A 7,538-nucleotide genomic window follows, 5' to 3' on the forward strand; every position below is an offset into this window, starting at 1 on the left:
ATAGTCCGCACTAGATGGAGCAATAAAAAACGACATCAGGCCATATCATAATTTATGCTCAACATTATTGAAATCCATATAAAGACTATTCTGTAATTTACTGCAGGATAGCACACATTTGAGGGACAGTGCCTAGAGCACTGGAACGTCACCTTGGACACAATGATGATGTACAAGACAAACCAAAATACATTGACACACTGTACACATTTATTAAGAATCTAGCAAGTTGTGTTGGCAGCGTTATCATCAAAGATAATGTTTTATTTTCAGCTCTGTAGAAGCTTTATGGTTTATGGTTGCCCTAGGGGGGCAAAGTAGCTTTTCAAATTTAGCGACAGAGATCAAATGAGAAAGGTTTCAGGTTAATTTGAGATGTTGTATTGTAGTTGCTCTAACACTGGAGATGGAGATGGAGAGATTTTGGGGGGAGGGTGTGTATATCACAAGGATTGGCATGGTCCAGATTAGTAAGGTTTAGGTTTGAGGCATTTTTTTGAGCAGGCCTATGAATGCTGTCATTACTCAGACTTAGCCGCATCATGTCTAAACAAGCTGCTGTTGTAATCACCTCTTTAGATGCTCCACCTGAAGAGTTGTATTGGCTCCCTGATCTTATGCTTAGTGGTTTAGGGGGTCTGTATAGGTCATACAAATAATACATGCCACATTGTTATCTTTATCTCCAAGCAGCATTTTACACACGTAGTCCCACGCAGACCCATGAATTAACTCTGTTTTAGAAAACCCTGAATATTAGACATAATCTTAATCTGATAATACAGCATCATCCTGGCTCCCTCTGAATGTCTCTGACAGTTTCAACATGCTGCATACAGCACACAAGCCAGGCACACCTACGAACCAATGTGATGCTACAATGCTGCCAAGGCGACAACTTTGTTACAAGCCAGTCTCTTTGAGGAAGTGGTGATAAGAAAATGGTTTTCATTGATAAACTGTATTTTGTCTCTTCATTCAGAAAGTTCATTATGTCAAGCCCAGGTGAAGATAAGGTGCCAGCAATCCAAACAGGTGACAGACAAATCATCAACTAATATCAACCCTTCTAGTGACCTGACTATAGGTCTACACGGTTTACAATCCAAACCTCACATGAAATGAGAGTGAATTCTGTACAAACGGTCTTTCTGATGCAGACTTTTTTCTCTGTAAAACTCGGCTCTTGTTTTCACCTATTGATGGACCCCTCTCAACCCATATAATTACATATAGAACCCCGTCTCAACTACTTTGTGGTTTATCTACAAGGCCCCAAGGGTGTGATCAATGACTGGAGGAAGTTCAAGTGTGAGGACCAGGACACCCCTCCCAGCAAGAAGGAGCTCCTCAGACAGATGTCCAACCCCCAGAGCGATGACATCCCAGACAGACTCAACCGCAAGGTCAGTCAGTGTTCAACCACAACCACACGGTCAGTCAGTGTTCAAACACACGGAGAGACTGTAAGTGACTCGACCACAGAGGGAGACACAAGTGTTACAAGCTCCTGTGAGAATCATAACATCTTTACTTTACCTATTTTAACCCATAGAAATAAAATGACTAGACCCTCCATTCAAGTCAATTATATTTCTGTTTCAGACCCCTATACATCCTAGACATGAGCCTTGACTCAGCTTCCATCACCCCATTTGTCTCCATACAGATGAGTGTCCAGGAGTTTGAAATGATCGCAGAGGAGGATGAGAAGTGCCTGCGCAAGAATCGACAGCAGTGCATGAAGGAGATGCACAAGCGTCTCAGCTTTGGCCCTACGTTCGACAGTGTGTGCTATTAGAACACATATTATATTATTTGGAGGGAACTTGTCAACGACCAGCAGGCGAGTCATTCATCTTCTGGGTTTCCCTAGACTGGGTGGTGTGGGTTTGAGAGGGGGGGGGGGGTAACACAAACCAAGAGACCATAGGTTCAAATGGAATAAAGAAGAACCTGCATCTTATCACAGACCTGCTTAACACAAGCCAGACCACTGCTCTGCTGATAGGGAGCTCCAGACCAGACGCACCCTCCCTCCAGGCCAGACACTCCCGCTCTCTCCCTCCCTGCAGACCAGACCCCCCCCCCTCCCCCCCTCTGTCTCTGTCTCTCTGTCTATCTCAACCAGACTCTCTCTCTCTCTCTCTCTCTCGACCAGACCCCCCCCTCTCGCTCTCTCTCTCTCGATCAGACCCCTCTCTCTCTTTCCCTCTCCCTCTCCCTCTCTCTCTCTCTCTCTCTCTCAGACCCTATCTCTCTCTCTCTCGCTCTCTCTCTCGACCAGACCCTATCTCCCTGTCACAGGGCCCTGACGAAGCCCAGTCTCCCCAGTCATGGCTTTGCGCCCTCTGCTCTGGTGTAGACGGTGATAGGAGAAGTATGGGGCAGGGTGGCCGGCCGGAGAGGAAAGGCTCCACCAGGGCATCCCATGCTCGGCACAGCGGCTCTGTGGAAAATGTTCTTCACTTTGTGGTCCAAACAGAGAGTTGCAAGGGTTATCTTGACCAAATGAGCTCCTCAGTTCCCCCTCCATAGCCCAATACAAACACACCTTCTTCCCCTGCATGTTTATTTACTGCTTATGTATGTGTTATGAATGTGTTATGTATGGGTTATGAATGTGTTATGTATGAATATTGAATGTGTTAGGTATGGGTTATGAATGTGTTATGTATGGGTTATGAATGTGTTATGTATGGGTTATGAATGTGTTATGTATGGGTTATGAATGTGTTAGGTATGGGTTATGTATGGGTCATGAATGTGTTAGGTATGGGTTATGTATGGGTTATGAATGTCTTAGGTGTGGGTTATGAATGTGCTATGTATGGGTTATGAATGTCTTAGGTGTGGGTTATGAATGTGTTAGGTAAGGTTTAAAAATGTGTTAGGTAAGGGTTATGAATGTGTTAGGTAAGGGTTATGAATGTTTTACATATGGGTTATGAATGTCTTAGGTATGGGTTATGAATGTCTTAGGTATGGGTTATGTATGGGTTATGAATGTCTTAGGTATGGGTTATGTATGGGTTATGATTGTCTTAGGTATGGGTTATGAATGTCTTAGGTATGGGTTATGAATGTAAGTATGACCACAAGTAGCTACGAAACAAGTGTTACCACTATGGCCAGTCCAGTCCAGTCCCAACTCTAACCACAACACCAACCCCAGCTCCAACCCTATACCCCAGCTCCAATCCTATACCCCAGCTCCAATCCTATACCGCAGCTCCATCCCTATACCCCAGCTCCAATCCTATACCCCAGCTCAAGCCCTATACCCCAGCTCCAACTCCAGCTCCAATTCTATACCACAGCTCCAATCCTATACCCCAGCTCCATCCCTATACCCCAGCTCCAATCCTATACCCCAGCTCAAGCCCTATACCCCAGCTCCAACTCCAGCTCCAATTCTATACCCCAGCTCCATCCCTATACCCCAGCTCCAATCCTATAGCCCAGCTCCTGCCCTATACCCCAGCTCCAACTCCAGCTACACTGCTATACCCCAGCTCCAGCCATATACCCCAGCTCCAACTCCAACTCCAATCCTATATCCCAGCTCCAATCTAATAACCCAGCTCCAATCCTATACCCCAACTCCAACCCTATACCCCAGCTCCAATCCTATACCCCAGCTACATCCCTATATCCCAGCTCCAATCCCATACTCCAGCTCCAATACTATACCCCAGCTCCATCCCTATACCCCAGCTAAAATCCTATACACCAGCTCCAGCCCTATACCCCAGCTCCAACTCCAGCTCCAATCCAATAACCCAGCTCCAATCCTATACCTCAGCTCCAGCTCCAACTCCAGCTCCAATTCTATAACCCAGCTCCATTCCTATACCCCAGCTCCAATCCTATAGCCCAGCTCCAGCCCTATATCCCAGCTCCAACTCCAGCTCCAATCCTATACCCCAGCTCCTGACCTATACCCCAGCTCCAACTCCAGCTCCAAACCTATCCCCCAGCTCCATCTCCAACTCCAGCTCAAGCCCTATACCCCAGCTCCAATTCTATACCCCAGCTCCAATTCTATACCCCATCTCCAATCCTACTCCAGCTCCATCCCTATACTGCAGCTCCAATCCTATACCCCAGCTCCAGCCCTATACCCCAGCTCCAATTCCAGCTCTAAACTAATAACCCAGCTCCAATCCTATACCCCAACTCCAACCCTATACCCCAGCTCCAATCCAATAGCCCAGCTCCAATCCTATCTCCCAGCTCCAATCCTATACCCCAGCTCCATCCCTATACCCCAGCTCCAATCCTATACCCCACCTCCAATCCTATACCCCAGCTCCAATCCCATATCCCAGCTCCAATCCCATACTCCAGCTCCAATCCTATACCCCAGCTCCATCCCTATACCCCAGCTCCAATCCTATACACCAGCTCCAGCCCTATATCCCAGCTCCAACTCCAATCCAATACCCCAGCTCCAATCCTATACCTCAGCTCCAACTCCAGCTTTAATTCTATACCCCAGCTCCAGTCCTATACCCCAGCTCCAATCCTATAGCCCAGCTCCAGCCCTATATCCCAGCTCCAACTCCAGCTCCAATCTTATACCCTAGCTCCTGCCCTATACCCCAGCTCCAACACCAGCTCCAAACCTATACCCCAGCTCCAGCTCCAACTCCAGCTCAAGCCCTATACCCCAGCTCCAATCTAATAACCCAGCTCCAATCCTATACCCCAACTCCAACCCTATACCCCAGCTCCAATCCAATACCCCAGCTCCAATCCTATACCCCAGCTCCAATCCTATACCCCAGCTCGAGCCCTATACCCCAGCTCCAATCCTATACCCCAGCTCCAATCCCATATCCCAGCTCCAATCCTATACCTCAGCTCCAATCCTATACCCCAGCTCCATCCCTATATCCCAACTCCAATCCCATATCCCAGATCCAATCCTATGCCCCAGCTCCATCCCTATATCCCAGCTCCAGCCCTATACCCCAGCTCCAATCCTATACCCCATCTCCAACTCCAGCTCCAATCCTATACTGCAGCTCCAATCATATAGCCCAGCTCCAGCCCTATACCCCAGCTCAAACTCCAGCTCCAATTCTATACCCCAGCTCCAATCTTATACCCCAGCTCCATCCCTATTCCCAGCTCCAATCCTATACCCCAGCTCCAGCCCTATACCCCAGCTCCAACTCCAGCTCCAATTCTATATCCCAGCTCCAATCCTATACTCCAGCTCCATCCCTATACTGCAGCTCCAATCCTATACCCCAGCTCCAGCCCTATACCCCAGCTCCAACTCCAGCTCCAATCCTATACCCCAACTCCAACCCTATAACCCAGCTCCAATCCAATACCCCAGCTCCAATCCTATACCCCAGCTCCAATCCTATACCCCAGCTCCAGCCCTATACCCCAGCTCCAATCCTATACCCCAGCTCCAATCCTATAACCCAGCTCCAATCCCAGCTCCAATCCTATACCCCAGCTCCAATCCTATACCCCAGCTCCATCCCTATATCCCAACTCCAATCCCATATCCCAGATCCAATCCTATGCCCCAGCTCCATCCCTATATCCCAGCTCCAGCCCTATACCCCAGCTCCAATCCTATACCCCAGCTCCAACTCCAGCTCCAATCCTATACTGCAGCTCCAATCATATAGCCCAGCTCCAGCCTTATACCCTAGCTCAAACTCCAGCTCCAATTCTATACCCCAGCTCCAATCTTATACCCCAGCTCCATCCCTATTCCCAGCTCCAATCCTATACCCCAGCTCCAGCCCTATACCCCAGCTCCAACTCCAGCTCCAATTCTATATCCCAGCTCCAATCCTATACTCCAGCTCCATCCCTATACTGCAGCTCCAATCCTATACCCCAGCTCCAGCCCTATACCCCAGCTCCAAGTCCAGCTCCAATCTAATAACCCAGCTCCAACCCTATACCCCAGCTCCAACCCTATACCCCAGCTCCAATCCAATACCCCAGCTCCAATCCTATCTCCCAGCTCCAATCCTATACCCCAGCTCCAATCCTATACCCCAGCTCCAATCCTATACCCCAGCTCCATCCCTATTCCCCAGCTCCAACTCCAGCTCCAAACCAATACCCCAGCTCCAATCCTATATCCCAGCTCCAATCCTATACCTCAGCTCCAGCTCCAACTCCAGCTCCAATTCTATACCGCAGCTCCAATTCTATACCCCAGCTCCAACCCTATACCCCAGCTCCAATCCTATACCCCAGCTCCAATCCTATACCCCAGCTCCAATCCTATAACCCAGCTCCAATCCAATAGCCCAGCTCCAATCCTAACCCAATACTATACCGAAAATCCAATCCTATACCCCAGCTCCAATCCTATAACCCAGCTCCAATCCTACACCCCAACTCCAATTCTATACCCCAGCTCCAATTCTATACCCCAGCTCCAACCCTATACCCCAGCTCCAATCCAATTACCCAGCTCCAATCCTATACCCCAACTCCAATCCTATATCCCAGCTCCAGCCCTATACCCCAGCTCCAACTCCAGCTCCAATTCTATACCCCAGCTCCAATCCTATACCCCAACTCCAACCCTATACCCCAGCTCCAATCCAATACCCCAGCTCCAATCGTATAGCCCAGCTCCAGCCCTATACCCCAGCTCCAACTCCAATCCTAAACCCCAGCTCCAATCTAATACCCCAGCTCCAACTCTATACCCCAGCTCCAATCCAATACCCCAGCTCCAATCCTATACCCCAGCTCCAATCCTATACCCCAACTCCAATCCTATACCCCAGCTCCAGCCCTATATCCCAGCTCCAACTCCATCTCCAATCCTATACCCCAGGTCCAATCCTATACCCCAGGTTCAATCCTATACCCCAGCTCCAATCCTATACCCCAACTCCAATCCTATACCGCAACTCCAATCCTATACCGCAACTCCAATCCTATACCCCAGCTCCAATCCCATACCCCAGCTCCAATCCTATACCCCAGTTCCAATCCTATACCTCAGCTCCAGCTCCAACTCCAGCTCCAATCCTATACCCCAGGTCCAACCCTATACCCCATTTCCAGCAGCTCAAGGGCTACATTATTAATTCAGTGATGGAAACGAGGAGGTGCTGAGGGAGTTGACTGGGGAGATGGAACAATCAGAGTGGACAGCGCCGAGGCCTTCCTGGAGGTCATTGAGAAGGCGCACCCTGGTGATCGTACTAATCTACGAGGATGGGGTCAAAGGTTGCGAGGCACTCAACTCCTGCCTGGACTGCCTGGCCACAGTGTACACCAGCAGCAAGTTCTGCCACATCCAGGCGACCGCAACAGGTGCCGGCGAGCCCTTCTCAGACAACGTGCTGCCCACCATTCTGGTGTACAAGGCAGGCAAGCTGCTAGGCAACTTCCTGTCCATGACACAGCACCTCAGTGAGGAGTTCTTCGCTACCGATATCGAGGCGTTCCTCAGCGAGTATGGCCTGCTGCCCGAGAAGGAGTTTGCAACCTGTCCGGATGAGGAGGATGCAGGTGTGGAGGTGGAATACGGGTCTTAA

The 7,538-nt window shown here is 49.3% G+C and overlaps 1 pseudogene; it reads left to right on the forward strand.

Moving 5' to 3' along the window:
• The first annotated feature begins 1,280 nt into the window (after nt 1–1,280).
• LOC139376879 (phosducin-like) lies at nt 1,281–7,538 on the forward strand (annotated as a pseudogene).

Source organism: Oncorhynchus clarkii, chromosome 20 (assembly GCF_045791955.1).
Source record: "Oncorhynchus clarkii lewisi isolate Uvic-CL-2024 chromosome 20, UVic_Ocla_1.0, whole genome shotgun sequence".
NCBI classification, from domain to species: Eukaryota; Metazoa; Chordata; class Actinopteri; order Salmoniformes; family Salmonidae; genus Oncorhynchus; species Oncorhynchus clarkii.